The sequence below is a fragment of the Lepidochelys olivacea genome (genome assembly GCF_965140295.1).
Source record: "Lepidochelys olivacea isolate rLepOli2 genome assembly, chromosome: 5".
NCBI classification, from domain to species: domain Eukaryota; kingdom Metazoa; phylum Chordata; order Testudines; family Cheloniidae; genus Lepidochelys; species Lepidochelys olivacea.
In genome coordinates, this window is record NC_140415.1 from 112,918,956 (window position 1) to 112,937,519 (window position 18,564).

Consider the following 18,564-nt stretch of genomic DNA (forward strand, 5'->3'; position numbering starts at 1 on the left):
CATGAGTAACTTTACTCTCAAGCTTGTTTGCAGCAATGGGATCCTTAATGGGTTATTCGTGAGTAAGGCCCCAGTTCTGCCAAGGCTTATGAATATGTTTAACTTTATGCAGTGTGTCAATGGGATTACTCGCAGTGAGTACCCCTCTGCATGGGTGAAAGTTCTGGCAGGATTAGGGTCTTAAGTAAAAAATAGGCCTAAATTTCAATCATGGCAACCTAAATCTATATTTAGGTAGTTGAAGTACCTGATTGTCAAAAGTACAATGTATCCACCGGCCCCATTGAAGTCTAAGGGAGCTGAGGGTTCTCGGTAGCTACCCCTGCTCTGTCTAACGTGAAATATTTAGAATCCACAATATCCTTTTTTTTTTTTTCTTTACTAAGAAAAATGTCTAATCAGCTGGGTTTGGGTTGTGCACTAATGCAGCTGTGTGGGGAGTCAGATGGGGCAAGGTTCCCTCCTCTACTTACAGGGACACTTTATAGCTACAGGTATGGGAGTGAAGGGGCTGCACAGCAAATATAATCCCCAACCCCAGCAGCAAGTGGGCAGGGAGGAGGTTCCATTCCACAGCCAAAAGAGCTGTGGGGAAACTCTGTCAACCCACCAATGCAGAGAACCCCCTCATGATGTGACCCACCGTTTCGGCAGTTCTGCCTAACTCCCTTCCTCAGAGCTCAGTGGTCTGGTATGGTGAGGACTTGAGCCTCCAAGTCAGGCAATGCTGTATTTCCACCCCTTCTGGGGTAGGGACATTTGAAACAAGTAATGTCCAACGGAATAATGGTGACTAACATTTTCCACCCCACCTGGGCTCCTCTTCACACTCACTCCTCTTCCAGAAAAGCTGCTCCCACCAGGGCTGCTTCCCTGGAGTCCTTGCTCCTTTTTCAAGGCCCAGCACATGAGTCAACACCACTCTTGTAGCTTTCCCACAATTTTCCTTCTGCCTGGCTCCACAAAGAAGGAACTGCAACCCACCTCTCTCCCGGGTCTCCTTCCTTTTAATTCCTCCCTGGGCCTGATCAGTGTCTCAAGGGAAAGCTAACAGAGCTCTCCAGCTCTAGTTAACTCCTTCTCAGTCAGTGGGGGTGGAAGTATGCCACACTGAAAACTATAACTGAAGCACAGTGCCTCTTGGGACTCCCTCTGGGTGGCATAGCATAGTAAGGTCCTGATTCACTGCACACGGGCACAGTGCCCCGCTGAATTCAGTGAGGCTCTATGTGGGCATATGACATTGCAGGATTGGGTCCTAAACTCCTCCTCAGCATGAGTAAGGGAAGACAGAATCAGGCTCATGCTAATTATATCAATTAATGCCAGGGGTGAAAGAAACTTAAGGGACTTACCGGTATGCAGGGCCGGGGTCCTGAGTGGCAGGGGGGCCTCAACCAGAGGGGGGGGACCTCAGGTGGAAGGGGAAGGGCCTTTAAATCCCCAGGCCCTTTACATCGCCGCTGCTGCCCCGGGGCTCCAGAGCAATTTAAAGGGCCCGGAGCTCCAGCTGTGGTAGCAACAGCTGGGGCCCTTTAAATCACTGCTGGAACCCTGGGGCTCCCAGCTACTGCCGCTACCCCAGGGCTCCGGCAGTGGGGCTCTGGCGGCAATTTAAAGGGCCAGGGTCTCTGGCCGCTGCCAAGAGTCCAGGGCCCTTTTAAATTACCAGCCTGGGGAAGCTGCCCCCTGCTGGTACCGTCGGCTGTGTACCAGCTCTTGCCAGTACGCCATACCAGCTTACTTTCACCTCTGGTTCATGCAAGATTTTTTTTTTAATATTTTGAAAGTGTCACAAATACATAGTTTGAAATGTAACTGAAGAAAAACTGGAATTCCTTGAGGAGTGAGTGAGTGTGTGTTAACATGTCATTTCATTCTGTTCCCAGGTCCTAAATATTTCCAATCCTTTTAAAATGACATTCTCTATTTGACCCATAGTCCATCAGTCCATGTTTCCTGCTTGGATACAGAGACTGTAACAGATATACAAAACTAAACCAGCCGATAGAAGAGTTCGAACAACCTTTTCTTGATCTGCGTGGGAATCTGAGCCAGCTGATGTCACTAAGTTCCTCTCTGCTTCTTGTCTCCCTGTTTCTAAATTGCAGCATGGCATTAATTCCCAGAAAGTGCACGCTTCTCTTTGCACTGGGTGAAGATGCCCTTGCCCAAAGAAGGTGCACTTATAAGAGAGATTTAAGGATAAAGAAAGAAACTCATGCCAGGTTTCTGCCACAGGGCGTCTTTCTTCATTTCAGTTCAAGAGCAGCAGACTGAGGAAGTGGTATGCGTGTGTGTGTGTGTGAGAGAGAGAGAGACAGACAGACAGACACTCCTAGTCATTTAATGAAACAGAGCAATGCCTCATAAAGCACAATATGATGCCCCCAGGAAAGGGGCATCTGTAATCTGTGTAACAAGTGCTCATTTAGTACACTACACTATACTGTGTTCATTTTGTGTCATTTCCCAAATTGTGATGGACAAGGGTATATATTTCCTCTGAGGGAAAGGAATAATTCAACTTACAGGAGTTTAGTGTAAAGCACTCCAGAAACCAGAATAGAACAGCTGTCTATTCTACCTGTACCAATTTGATTTAATCACATTTATTTAAAAAAGGGGGGGGGGCACTACAGAGAAAAATGTATAGAAAAGAGGAAGGGCCATAAACACATGCATGTAGCTCTGTAGCTTTGTAAGACTATAGGTGCTTTATAGCAGGGATGCAGCAAGTGTGTGTGTAATGGTTGGGCTGAGGGATAGTTTAGTTGGCTCTGATTAGACAGTCTTGCTCTTTGGCCTTCCTACTTTGCCCTCTCCTTTCAATTTGTCCAAAATACAGAGTCTCATACGCTGTCTGCCACTCCCTCTTTGAATCTATCCACTAGTTTTCTCTTGTTTTCTGCCTCAAATTAAAGCTTGTTGTTCCAGTTTTCAAGGCTGTACCTATTCTAGCCGCTTTTCAATCTGTAATTCGCTATCTGTGCAGCTCTGCTGGTGTTAGCAACAGTGGAAGCTGAATGTAGGCAGGACAGAGGAAACTAATATAAACTAGATGGAATGGTCATAAAAGCACACGATTCCTGTCTACGCTACGGCTCCCACCCTTGCTAACATCGGTGGTGAATTACAGTTATGAAGTTTGCTCGTGTGGAAAAGTTCCTACACCATAAACTGCACAAACTGGATCAGATACACTAAGAACCAGTTGGAACCTTTGCCCATTTCGAGAATCAAATTTTGGCTGGAATCAATCATGTAAGATGGTTGGTGCTCAGTGATGGAGGATATTTTCATATTGTTTTGAAACAACAATTGGAAATAGATGTGTTGGAAGCCTTGTGAATTTTACTCATGAAATATCCAGCCTAATTGTGCAGACTCTAAAGCCTTAGATAATTCGGATATCTTTGCAGAAGTATCTCAAATCTTTTGAGGGGTACCCGTAAATAAATTTAAAATATATAAATCAGGGTGAAATCCTGACCCCACACAGTTCAATGGCAAAACTCCCATTGATTTCAATGGGGCCAGAATGTCACCTTTAAATGAGGCTGTATCTGACATTACAATAAATTTAATCCTTGGTTAGGCATTGAGAAAGAATGTGCAATGCCAGCAAACAAAGGAAGTGCCATAGTGGATCAGAACAGTGGTCCATCCAATCTTGTATCTTGTTTCCAGCAGTGGCCAGTGCCGGGCACTTTAGGTGCAGGAAACCCTGCAATACACAGCTACGGAATAACCTGTCCATAAGGAAAGTGTGACAGGATCCCCAGGGTGCAGCCTGGGACTCTGGGACCACTGTGCCCCCTTAATTCTCCAGCCTGGGCTGTCTCTCACAATGCCTTGCTAGTGACAAGCAGCAAAACTCTCCAGGCGCTGTTACCACTCAGCACAACCACATGTGGAGCCCTACACCCAGCTAGATTGCATGAATGCTCCCAGAGCCACTCATGAATCACAGAGAAAGGCACCAGCCAAATCCTCCCAGCCTTGTACCTCAGGAATATACCGTCTTGCACTGCTCAAGATGAGTAGTGCAAGCTTCACCACTTCATCAATGGAAAGTGGACATACACTACCTTTTGTAAACCTGAGCAGATTTACCAAATATGTCAGGGAAACTCACTGGTAAAAATAAACAGTAAAACAAGTTTATTGACTATAAAAGATAGATTTTTAGTGATTATAAGTGCTAGGCAAAAAGTCAGAGTTTGCTACCAAAGAAAACAAAATAAGCGTACAATCTAAATCTTAAACCTTTAAGACACTAGGCAGTATTTAGAGAAAGCAGTTTTCTCACCCGACTGGATGTTACAGTTCATAATACACAGGTTTCACCCTTGAAACCTGAGCCAGTCTCTGTTGGAGTCTTCTGAGCATCCTTGTTGCTTGCAGCTTGGGGGATGGAGGGAGGAGGAAAGGTGAAGCTGCATGCGGGCCACTCTGTTCTGTTTTATACCCTTAGTCTATGTGCTTGGAGAACACAAGTCCAAGCATGTCTGGTGGGCATTGCTGAGTCACAAGGTGAAGCAATACCCCAGGTGCATCTCCTGTGAGTGAGTCATTGAATTGTAACTCCTTGGCTGGACAATGGCTGGTGATGTCTGTTCAGCACCCACCTGAGTGTTGGTTACCTCCCTTGTCGTTGTCTCTGGAGAGCTAGTATCTGAGCACTTCCCAAACCCATAGTATATTTTAGTGAAAACCCTACAACACAATTCTTATAATTTCATATGCATTGATGATATGCATATTTAGATAGAACAATGGCTTTCAGCTGATCATAATCTTGCCCCTGGTCTACCTCACATGGCCTGGTTTAATGCAATATCACAATTATATGTACATGATGAATATGTGGGTTACAGGGTGTACCCCCAAGGTAGAGTGCCACAGAAAGTTTTCTTATTAACCCTCATTAGTTAGACGTTGGCTTATACCCTGAAGCATGAAGGGTTTGTATTTCTTCTAAAATGGAGTGTTTTTTGTTGAAGTTCCTTGCTATTTTAACACTGTATGTTGTCATCTATATAAATGCCCAGTTCTTTTTTTGAATCCTGCTAAGCTCTTGGCCTCAAAGGTATCTTGTGGCAATGAGTTCAATAGGATAATTGTGTGGTGTGTGGAAAAATATTTATTTTGTCAGTTTTATATTTCCTGCTTTTCATTTTCATTATTCTTGTATCATAATAAGTTTGACTAGACATGCCCAAGTCTACTCTGTATCCTCAGACTGTAAAATGGCATTTCCTAGCTCATTGTTAATTATTCTTTTTTATTATATTTAAGACACTAAAATGCTTTTGCTCTGCTCTGTAATTAGATGCAGAGATTAGACAATCTTTTATACTGTACCACAGTTTTCTTTTAACAGTGTTAAGCCTTTGCATTTAAATAAGGAAATAATTCTCATGACTTTAACCACTTTTCTTTTTCTGTGTTTCTTCTTATTTAGTGCTAGAATTATTTATTATTATTTTTCCTTTTGGAAGCATGGATATTGTGTGAAGAATCATTGTATCTCGTATACGTGAATGATTATAATAAGAATCTAGAAACAATAGATATTACTGTAATGTAGTTAACTGCAAGGTTATGCAATTGAACATAAAATCAAGAGTTACAGCAGAGCTCAGATCTGGCTCCTGAGGGTAGGGACTGTCCTCTTGGTCGATGTTTGTACAGCGTCTAGCACAAAGGGGTCCTGGTCTGTGATTAGGGTTCCTTGATTGGCAACCTGTATTGGCTTTGTGGCTGATTTGATGGAAACATTCCATGAAGAGCTTGTCTTTTTCTCTGTTCTTTATGTATTTGCCTTTCCTCAGTGAGTCTTCGAGTGAGTGGATGTATTTGTTCCTAGAAAATAAAATGAACCTCCTAATGGGACACTGTTTTTGGATTTTGTGGTCATGTGGCTTTGGCATCATGCATGAGTGCAGAACAGTGCACCTCAGATGCTTAGAAGACCCTGGACCTTGCAGTGTCCTAGAGAGTGATTGTACATAGTGTCTTCTAATGTTGGGGATCTAGGTAATTTATTTATCTAGGGGCCTATATGGATACCATAATATCTAGGTAGCAAAGTACACAAGTGTCTGTAATAATATGACCCTCTAGTAGCTGGCCAATGTGGAGGATAAAAGCCCTTGATATTGGTGGCATCTAATGGAGCATCTCCTTTGCTATGGTGATGGTGGGCTATGTTTCTGGAACACAAGGTTTTGAGCTCCCATGCAAACATGAAGTTGTTATAACCCTTAACCTTTTCCCAGCATAAATCACTCAGCTCAGAGTGTGCACTACTGGAAAAGACAGCAAGCAATCCAGTGATACTGATGCTGTTGCTGTATGTGTGATGGGCGTTCTGGGCACACTGTTTATCTAGACATGTCTCACCTTGTGGATCTAAAATACACAAAAGGCATCTCTTGCTTTCTCTCCATGACCACAGCCAGAGCTGCCATGAAGAGATCCAGAATATGAGTATGAATATAGGGTCCTCGTCCAAGGACTAGAGATCATCCAGCACTCAATGTTTATTCCATGTCTGATGGACAGCATACCACACAGTGGCAGTAACTAGGTGGAATTGGATAGGGTTCTTTTAAGCTTTTCATAGGCTTACTTCAAAAAGAGAGGTTACGTATGGGGAGGTAGTTTGTGAGATTATCTGCATCTAGCAATGGTTTCTTAAGCACCATTCTGACTATTGTATGTTTTAGGATGTGTGATAAACTTCCCCTCTTAAAAAGTGTTAATGATGTCTGTTATTGGCATCCCAGATGCTCTCAACTCTCCTCCATCAGACAGAAGGGACATGGATCATAGTCACAGGTGGTGGCTGGAATTCTTGCAATGCTATGAATGCGACAAATTCTGAAATAAGAGGTACTGGGTTATTGGGCCTGTGTTTGGTATGTAGTCCCTGGTGTCCAGTCAGGCCCTCTTTGATGCAGGCCGTCATCTCTGTGAAGTAGGCTGATCATTCTTTGCAGCAAGAGGTGCTGGGTTTTGGAGTCAAGTAGAGGTGTTCCGTGGAGCATGAATTAGCAGATGCTATGGCAGAAGAAAAGTAGACTTTCTTGGCCTCTTCCACTGTGTGGGTGTGCATGCCCAAGAGACAAGGATTAGGTCTGAGGTTCTGATGGAGGTCATTGGTTCTAATCCAGTTGTTTTTAGATTGATGAATTGCAAAAGTAGGCGGAAAAGGTCTGTGGTGCTGGAAGGTTATAACACATTTGCACTGAAGTTAATCCCTGTATAGAGCATCTGTGTGTCCTCAGTTTGTCAGTCTGGGAGTTATTAAAAATCAACAGCAATAGAGTTTTCTAATTAGATTATTGATCAAAAAAATCCTGAGCTATCCTTGTTTGTGAGATACTTTATTTCTAGTTACTTTATTTCACATGCCTTCAGTAAACAAACAATTAGATTTCCCTCTTTAAAACACTTACATCAGCCTTTTAAAGTGGAGTCAAGGAAAGTTTCCTGAAAGAAGGAAGCTGCTCAGTCCACTGTAGCCAAATTAAAATGGGATAACGAATAGGTATATAATAATTTACCCAGATCTTGTACCTTTTTAAAAAAATCTGTTCTTCTTTAAAACAAAATCAATTCTCCCCCCCCAAATGTATTCAGCTGCCACAGTGATGCACGTTGTATAAATATGTACACAGAGGTGGAGATAGTTACACATACTGGACATTAAGGACTATTTTTCCACTGTTTGCAGAGGTTTCTTAGTTTCTCTCTCTTGGTAGGCTGATATACCTGGGTGCTTGAATTTGATACCTACTTTTCCTGTTTCTCCAAATTCACATTACTCCTGGGAAAATTCTGCGCACAATATTTTAAAATTCAGTATATTTTATTTGTCAAAATAACATAATATATCACACCAGTTTCAATTATTTTTGGTCATTTATTTCAAAATACCTGTCAGCAAGTATGTCTGTAACAATACAGACAACAAAAAAGATTCAGGAAATGTTTTTTGACAAATAGATTCCTTACCAGGCATATTAATACAGAACTCTGAGTAATAATTCATTTAAACTACAATACAGAACCGTATTTCCCACATGCCTCAGAAGCACTGGAAAGGCTTGGGGGAGTCACGGATAATGGAGAAGGTGAGGGAGAGGGAAGTAAATTGCTGGGAAGGAACCTGGGTGTGAATGTGGAGAGTTGTTGGGTATGGGTGGGAAAAGTATGGAACAGGGCCAGGGAGGGATTGTTAGGGAGCTTCCCCCATGCAGACCCTGGCTGACCCCTTACCTCTCCCATTCAGTCAGGCACATCTGCCACTGTCCCCATGTGTTCCTGCACCCCCATGTGTCCTTGCATCCCCTGTCCACATGTGTCCTTCCACCTCCACTCAGACACCCACTCCCCTGTATCCCTATGTGGCCCTTCACCCCTCCCCCTGTCCCTAGGTGTCTCTGTGCCTATGTAGCTCTACATCCTCTCGCCCATCACCATGTGTGCCTGGACCTTCCTCCCCCATGACCCTGTGCCTCCACTCCCATTCAGCCCCTGCCCCAGTCTGTCCTCCCCCACTAGTCCTTATGAGCCCCTTTCTGACCCCCCAGCAGCTCCACGCTGTCTGTCTCCCCATAGCCCCTGTCTCCTGATGTGGCCTGCTGCAAAGAAGGCAGGCTTTTTCTCTTCCCTCGATGGCCAGGAGCTGCTGCTGTGGTCTATTGCCACAGCACCCTCTGGTGTGGAAAAAGGCAGAACTGCAGCAACATTTTGGCAGAAGCTTTTTTCTAGGCAAAAAATTAAAGATATGCATGGCTCATTAATTATGTGCATGCGCAGTAGTACAGAATTCCCCCAGGATCATCACATCCTACATTTTTTTTCTAGTTTTTGAGGAATGGGGTTGCCTATATGCCCAACCGCTATCCCACATACGTTGCTGCATGGCCTAAAACTACACAGTTGGGCTCTATTCATTTTTTAAAAATTGGATCTGATTTTTTAAAGGGACCAGAGGTAATTGTGGGAGATTTGCATTAATTATTTATTAATAATCCAATTTTTTTGTCTTTAAATGCACTGGATTGAGCAGCTTCATACTTTCGGGAAATGTCTTGATTCCTTTTAAAAGGGCTTGTGTAATTGTTTTAATATAAACAGTTATTACACGGCTGACTGCTCCTTTTTGCTCACCTTGATAGATTGAATTTGAACAAGATATGCCTTTTGTTATATGGAGAACTATACATAGAGTTAAAATGCATAATTTTCAGGGATTGTGTATGCATGCATGTGTGTTCTCTTTCCCCCCCTCTGTATTAGTGGATTTGTCTTGCTTTCATTTCTTTAGATGCACTGTGGAAGTGGCCATACAATTGCAGGTGTCTCCCCTAAAATAAGAAACTGAGAAAGAGAGAGGGTGGAAGATCAAAGCAGCACAAAACTTGCAAGCATAGAGAGAAACTTTTCCTCTTTCTCTTCCACAATCCAAAGATTCCTAATACAATAATTCCTATAGGAGGATCTGTGTGACATACACATATCTGTCTATATGAGGATTTTGTCTTCCATATGAGGATGTTAACAGATTAAGCATCACAACACACCCTATGAGATTAGGAAGTATTATCATTGCAGATTGGAAGCTGAAGCACAGAGATATCAAGAATCAGGTTTTGAAATGAGGCCTGAGGTCTGGACACTCAAATATGTGTGCGCAATTACATGTGTAAATGGGGGTTTAGATACCTATATAACTATTTGCATATGCTGTTGAGGTAACTGCACAGGCCAGGACCTCTACCCACTAAAACTTTGGCCCTGTATAACATATCCAAGGTCACACAGTGAAATGGTGGCAGAGCTTGAACTAGACCTCACATCTCCTAAGTCCCTGACCTATGCCTTAAACCAACAAGGCCTGACAATCCAAGCCAGACTTTTCAGATTCCTTAGCTAGCTGAGCTTAGGAAATGGCATTTTGGCTCTACAGACAGACCACTGGAAAGAAGGATGCGAGCCAAAGCTAGCTTATGCTCTCTCTTTAATGAAGAGTGCACTGCTCAGTGATGCAGCCCCCTCCCATCCCATACTCACTGGGGGTGTGTCGTGATCTTAGTATTTGTATTGGTAGTTTTCTCTGTCGCAGGATTTCTTTTCATGATCCACACTTTACCTTCCTCCAGAAACAACAAGGAGAGAATCTGCTGCAGTGGCTTCTTTATGTACATAAATAACTGACTCTTATCGGCACAAACTATAGTGATGATGCCAGTTCACATCTGACTTCTTTTGTGATACCACTTTATATCATGACATCTCACATAGTAACTCCTTTCAGCTTACTATTGGTGGGCCCAATCCTGCTCCTGTCAAAGCAGTGCGACAGGACCTTCAGAATCAGGACCTTCATAGCATGCCATGTTATCCTGTGCTATATATGGTGTTAGCTTGGAAGACGACTCATGTTGCATTGTAAAATTAAACCAACTGTCCCCACACAAAATCCAAGAGTGGTCAGTACAGAAGCCATGGTAGGGCGGGGAAAAAAGAGTACTAAAAGGGGGTAAGATGAAAGACCATTTCATACAGAAATAAAAATGCTCCCCCCTGAAATTGTGCAGCATTGTAACCATGGGATGAACACCACTACAGAGGTATTTCTGTGTTCTCTGTAACTTCGATCTGAGGGGTTTAAAGAATCCCATCATCAGGCTCTGGTACCTCAACTTTCTCTCATTGTCCTTTTGACAAAACCATTGAAGGGAAACTGAATAAACATTTATTTAGTGCTGCTTAAGGGACTTTTCCCTGTGAGTCTCAGTACTTCTGGGCTTTAGCGCTGCCTTTGACCCAGATAAGATCCCACACATAGCTCTTTCCAAACCAGTGAAGTCTGAGATTTCGTTTTCCTCACAGAGCCAAAAGAAATACCTTTCCCAGCCACAGACCTTTAAAAAAGGAGCAGCGATAAGAATTCATAATGTATTTCTTCTGATAGGTTCTTGAGAGAGACAGATATAATTCACCAGGGCTCCTCTCTAATTGTCTTATAAGAAAACTAAAGTGGAATATAAAGTGTGTTCTAACTATGTAACATTAATGAAGAGTAAATCAGACTGGTCTTAAACAGAAATATTTTATTATATCTCGAACATGTTTTAGCAGAGGAAATACATTTGTTTAATGGACATTTTATTGAAAAAGAAAGGTGCTCTAATTGAAATTATCAAGTAATTTTTAATGATTAACTTTAAGTTTTGCCTTGATACGTGTCAAAGCTACAAACTGCTTTGTCCACAGTAGCATTTTACCACTTGTAGTTACCACATTGTTGAGATTCCCTCCGAGACCTTTTCTATTTGGCTTATCCAGACACCTTGCCCAGTTCTGGGAGAACCCGTTATCCAGTTCTCTGGAGTCCAAAACACTCAGTTTGACTCTGAATTTTGTCACTCAGGTTCCTTTATTTTGCATATAGCAAAGCTACACCGAGTGGATCAGACTCAAGCATAGGGGGGTGGGTAAAGGGTGTACCACACATCCAAAGTTACATAGACAACCTCTTTCTTTATCTATACTTACACATTATTTTGCATTTGCTATACATTAAATCACACATTTTTGGCTTGGCTTGGTTACTTTGCAGGAACCAATCCTTGTACAGCATGCTCTGCCCATATGCTGTTCACGTGGAACCTGATTTTACATGCCAAATTTATCTTGTCCGTAGTCCCTAGCATGAGGGTGTTGCTGCTTAATTTAGCTAGCACAGACATCCTGACTCCAGCATACTGTTTATCAAGCCTCTGTTTATAACTTAACCTTCCATTCACCTTCCCAATTATGCTCACTGAGAAACGAGGCATGTTAGTTATGTCAAGACAGGCCTACTCACATTAGCTAACACCTGGTTTAAAAACAACAGAAAACCCTTTTTTCCTGATGAAGACAAGGCTTGTGAGTCCACTGAAGTTAAGGGACTAGATCCTTAACCTATTTAAATTGTCAATGAAGCTATAGCAGTTTACACCAGCTGAGGATCTGGCTACTCACCGTGCATACAGTTAAGCATATGCATAAGTCTTTGCAGGGTTGAGATCTTGGTAAAAAAAATTCATGACCGAGGCCTGGTTTTGTTGGCATAACTGTTCGGGATGTGGGTTTGGTTGGGTTTTTTTTGCTGACATAACTATGCTGGCAAAAGCCCTAGTATAGTTGCAGTTGCAGGTACACTGGCAAAACTGTCCTTTTGCTGGAATAGTTTATTTGGCTTAGGGAACCGGTATAGTATAAACTATACTGCCAAAAAACCTTTATTTTTTTGCTGGTATAATTGTGTCTACACTAGGGCTTTTGCTTTTGCAGATATAAAATGTAAAGAACTCAGAGAGTAAGTTTCCCAGACCTGAAGAAGAGCTCTGTGTAAACTCAAAAGCTTCTCTCTCACCAACAGAAGTTGGTCCAATAAAAGATATTACTTCCCCCACCTTGTCTCATCAACAAACATAGTTATAGCAGTAAAAGTTTTAAGTGTAAACCAGGCCTTGATGGCTGAACAAACTAAACATATAGTAAATGTAGTCCAACCTATAAAACATTGCATGTACAAAGAGCTCACATAAACCAGAAACAGCAATTTAGTTGAACCATATAATCTTTATATAAAATATTCAGTAATTTTGGCACTTTCAGTACATTTCTATTCCATTGATGTAATTTAGATATGAATTTTTAAAGGACATTGTAAAATCAGGTTAAATTTGACCCTAAATTAAGGTTATGTAAAAACAAACTTCTGTAAAACTGAAACCAATATAAATGTTTCCATCAACTACTTTTTTTTCCAGTGGAAACTATTTAATATAAACAAACCTTCCCCTGGGGTGTTGGCAACCCAAAGCAGAGTTTCCACTAGGACTGAGAATCTGAAAATGAAATTGACTGGAAATTGGCTAGAAACATAAATGTAATTAGAGCCAAGCAAAAAATGCACAAAGTAACCAGCATAGACAGTAAATTCTATTTTGAAAAATTCTTAATGAAATCCTGGCATAGCTGAAGTCTGGGAGTTTTGCTATTGACTTCAGTGAGGCCAGGATTACACCCATAAGCGTTTGTAACTAAATGTTATTTATAGTATAGCTCTTGTCTACACAGAATTTGTGCACCTTAGAAACTAGTTAATTCAGTTAACAATGCTGTGGGGACACTTTTATGCCAGCTTGAATGCCTGAAATCAATGCATTTTAAGGTGTGTTTTTTAAATCTAAATCAGTATAAAGCATTCTTAATCTGAAATTGTCTACTCGAGGGATTTGCTCCAATTTAACTACATCGATTTTGATTTCATTATATTAGTTCACAAACTGTGTGTAGGCAAGGCCATCAATAAGGTAATTAAGAATGTTTATGTTTTTAGCCTGATAGCATCCCTTTAACATGTTTGTGTTTTGTGACTTGTTTAGGTAATTTTTGTGGAGAAAGATGAAGCCTCATAATCTCTTGGATTATATTTTCAATATTTTAAAATTTGCATGAGGAGAAATAGCTGAGATTTTGATCCTTCTTGACCCTGGTCCTTTCTGAAAGATTTTATTTTCCATTTCAGTATCCTGTGGTGGGTTTTGTTTTCTCAACTAAATCTGTCTCAAATCCATATGTGTAATACCAAAATGACGAGTCACTATAAAGAAACTATTGTGGAAAGGTAATGGCATTGGATAGTCTGCATGTACTGATTTGCCTTTGTGGAAAATCCAGCTGAAACTGTTCAGCTGCTCTGTCGATATTAATTATTATTAATTAATTAATTCCTGCAGTGCCTGGGAGCGCTAGTCATGGACCAGGACCCTATTTTGGTTACAGCTAGACAGCTAGATTTTGGAACAGAACAACACATCTGTTGGTCTGCTGACTCCTGAGGCTTCTGTTCCTCTAGCAAAAGTCCAGTAGAAACAGGCAGTTTGTCTAGACTAGAGTTGTTGGTTCTGTTTTAATGCCACTTAATGGACTGCCAGTTGACTGTTAAGTAACTAGAGTTAAAACAGGCCTCCAGCCTAAATATATGTGATTGGAATAACAGAAACTTGGTGGGGCAGTTCACATGACTGGAGCACTGTCATGGATGGGTTAAACTGTTCAGGAAGGACAGGTACGGGAGGAAAGGTGGAGGAGCTGCACTGTATGTAAGGGAGCAGTAGGATTGCTCAGAGCTCCAGTTTGAAACTGGAGAAAAACCTGTTGAGAGACTTTGGGTTAAGTTTAGAGGTGAGAGCAACAAGGGTGATGTCGTGGTGGGCATGTGCTATAGACCACCAGATCAGAAGGATGGGGTAGACGAGGCTTTCTTCGGACAACTAACTGAAGTCTCCAGATCACAGGCCCTGGTTCTCATGGGGGACTTCAATCACCCTGACATCTGCTGGGAGAGCAACACAGTAGTGCACGGACAATCCAGGAAGTTTTTGGAGAGAACCGACTAGGGGGGCCGTGCTCCTCTTGACCTGCTGCTTACAAACAGGGAAGAATTGGTAGGGGAAGTAGAAGTGGGTGGTAACCTGGGCAGCAGTGACCATGAGATGGTTGAGTTCAGGATCCTGAAGAAAGGAGATTAGCAAAATATGGACTCTGGACTTCAGAAAAGCAGACTTTGACTCCCTTAGGGAACTGATGGGCAGGATCCTCTGGGAGGCTAATATGAGGGGGCAAGGAGTCCAGGAGAGCTGACTGTATTTTAAAGAAGCCTTATCGAGGGCACAGAAAGAAACCATCACGAAGTGCAGAAAGAATAGCAAATATGGCAGGCGACCAGCTTGGTTTAACAGTGAAATCTTCGGTGATCTTAAACTCAAAAAGGAAACTTACAAGAAGTGGAAATTTGGACAAATGACTAGGGAGGAGTCTAAAAATACTGCTATAGCATGCAGGGGTGTAATCAGGAAGGCCAAGGCACGACTGGCATTGCAGCTAGCAAGGGATGTGAAGGGTAACGAGAAGGGTTTCTACAGGTATGATAGCAACAAGAAGAAGGTCAGGGAAAGTGTGGGATCCTTAATGAATGGGGGAGGCAACCCAGTAACAGATGATGTGGAAAAAGCTGAAGTACTCAATCCTTTTTTTGCCTTGGTCTTCACAGAGAAGGTCAGTTCCCAGACTGCTGGGCAACACAGCATGGGGAGGAGGTGAGCAGCCCTCAGTGGTGAAAGAACAGGTTAAGGACTATTTAGAAAAGCTGGATATGCACAAGTCCATGAGTCCAGATCTAATGCATCCAAGGGTGCTGAGGGAGTTGGCTGATGTGATTGCAGAGCCATTGGCCATTATCTTTGAAAATTCGTGGTGATTGGGGGAGGTCCCAGATGATTGGAAAAAGGCTAATGTAGTGCCCATCTTTAAAAAAGGGAAGAAGCAGAACCCGGGGATATCTTGGAGCAGGTCCTCAAGGAATCCATTTTGAAGCACTGGGAAGAGAGAAAGGTGATCAGGAACAGTCAACATGGATTCATCAAGGGCAAGTCATGCCTGACCAACCTGATTGCCTTCTATGATGAGATAACGGGCTCTGTGGATATGGGGAAAGTGGTGGATGTGATATATCTTGACTTTAGCAAAGCTTTTGATAACGGTCTCCTGCAGTATTCTTGCCAGCAAATTAAAAAAGTATGGATTGGATGAATGGACTATAAGGTGGATAGAAAGCTGGCTAGATTGTTGAGCTCAACAGGTAGTGATCAATGGCTCGATGTCTAGTTGGCAGCCACTATCAAGCAGAGTGCCCCAGGGGTCAGTCCAGGGGCCAGTTTTGTTCAACATCTTTATTAATGATCTGGATGATGGGATTAATTGCACCCTCAGCAAGTTTGCAGATGACACTAAGATGGAGGGAGAGGTAGATACTCTGGAGGGTAGGGATAGGGTCCAGAGTGACCTAGAGAAATTGGAGGATTGGGCCAAAAGAAATCTGATGAGGTTCAACAAGGACAAGTGCAGAGTCCTGCACTTAGGAAGGAAGAATCCCATGCACCACTAGAGGCTGGGGACCGACTGGCTAAGCAGCAGTTCTGCAGAAAAGGACCAAAGGGATACAGTGGACAAGAAGCTGGATATGAGTCAACAGTGTGCCCTTGTTGCCAAGAAGGCCAATGGTATATTGGGCTGTATTAGTAGGAGCATTGCCAGCAGATGGAGGGAAGTGATTGTTCCCCTCTATTCGGCATTGGTGAGGCCACATCTGGAGTACTGTGTCCAGTTTTAGTCCCCCCACTACAGAAGGGATGTGGACAAATTGGAGAGAGTCCAGTGGAGGGCAACAAAAATGATTAGGGGACTGGGGCACATGACTTATGAGGAGAGGCTGAGGGAACTGGGGTTATATAGTCTGCAGAAGAGAGGAGCGAGGGGAGATTTGATAGCAGCCTTCAACTACCTGAAGGGGGATTCCAAAAAGGATGGACCTCAGCTGTTCTCAGTGGTGGCAGATGACAAAACAAGAAGCAATGGTCTCAAGTTGCAGTGGGGGAGTTCTAGGTTGGATATTAGGAAACACTATTTCACTAAGAGAGTGGTGAAGCACTGGAATGCATTACCTAGGGAGGTGGTGGAACCTGCATCCTTAGAGGTTTTTAAGACCCTGCTTGACAAAGCCTTGGCTGGGATGATTTAGTTGGTGTTGGTCCTGCTTTGAGCAGGGGATTGGACTAGGTGATCTCCTGAGATCTCTTCCAGCCCTAATATTCTATGATTCTATACCCACATGAGGAAATCATAGCGTTGACAAGGACCAGCTCACATGTCTCTGAGCACCGTTGTCATAAGGCTGCAATAGGTGCTAAGTAGTGTTTAAAGGTGAACACATTTGCTAACCAGGCCTACTTTTCCCAGGGTAGTTGAGGTCTCATTGGCTCTGTGGCTGGTTTACTATGGGTACGACACACACTAGCTCCACTCAAGCAAACGTGCTAAAAATAGCAATGTGGACATTGTAGCACAGGTGCCAGCACTGGCTAGCCACCCAAGTCCAAGCTCACCAACCCCCCCGGGGGGCTAGTCTGTGTTGCTGCTATTTTTAGCATATTTTCTTGAGTAGAGCTAGTTGTGTCTGTCTACCTGGGCTAGGAGGCATATTCCCAGCTGCAGTCTTGACATATTGTATGTGTCCTTGGGAAAGTCACTGTTGCCCATATTTTCCCAGTGCACCCAGTTTAGGCATGCAACTCCCTCAATGCATGCAAGTCAGGGTTTGCGTGCCTCTAACTAGGTGTTTACATGCAACCCTGTACATGGTAACAGAGACAGAGAAGTTTCAGAGTAGCAGCCATGTTAGTCTGTATTCGCAAAAAGAAAAGAAGGACTTGAGGCACCTTAGAGACTAACAAATTTATTTGAGCATAAGCTTTTGAGAGTTACAACTCACTTGAAAGCACTATAACCAGCCTGCCTCCTGCATTTATAAGGAGCTGAGCAGGCTGGTGTAGTTGTCTCCTAGCTTAGGGATTTTGCCATCTCCTTGTTTTCGGTAATTAGATCTCTTGCATGTGTCCATGAATGCACCTACTGCTAAGCATTTAGTTATTGACTTGATTCCAAAAAAGAGCGCCCCTGCAGCAGCTTTGCTGGTGCCATATATTAATCCCAAAGACGATAGCAGTTTGTGTGCAGTAAAGAGGTGACCTGCTGTAGCCGCCAGGCCCTCTTTCTTGGCATCCTGAGATAGTCAAGCCTCTCATAGAACTCATCTTGCCATGGATCTCCTTATGGGCAGTTTGTGTCCTATGGGGAAAGCTGGGTGTTGCTGGATTTTCCTTTTTTTGCTTCCAAGAAAAATCTTTTCACAGAGACCTTGTGTCAAGCTCTGTGTCATTAGCTTAGCTCAAGCTAAACCACGATAGATGTCAAAGCAGCCTTATGCTAATAAGATTTTTTTTCCCCCGGTGAGAGAGTTAGTTTGCCAGGGCCGACTTTCAGGTAGAGCAATGTGTGCTTTTGAGCAGTGTCACCTTTATTCTGGCACCCAAACTTCAGTGGAAACCAGAAGGAAACTGAGAATCTCTGATTTATACCAATTAAGCAAACTTTGGTCCCAGGATCACCGGTGGTCCAAAAAGAGCTGGCTCTCCTCCTTGTTTCCAGATGCCTAACTTGCATTAAAGGCAGCTAAAAATATATATCCCAGATTCGCAGCTGGGATAAATTGGCCTTAATCCATTGATTTGAATAGAGCTATGCCAAAGCACACCATCTGAGGCTCTGGCTCTTGTTATATACTTTCCTAATGTTGCTTTTCTGTGTAAGCAATTGCTCCAGTTGCCACAAGGATGTTACATGATTGCAAATGAGGACAGTAGAAAGAAAAGCAGTTTGTGCAATCAGGGTGGATTGATGTAAATCAAAGCAATTTTAAATTACCAATTTTAATCATGATTTAAATCATAAAGCAGGAAACATTGACTTAAATAGATTTTAATAGTGTTTTGCATTTGTACTTTAAGAAAATAACTAGGGCTGTCGATTAATCAGTTAATTCACGTGATTAACTTAAAAAATTAATCACGATTAATCATATTTTTAATC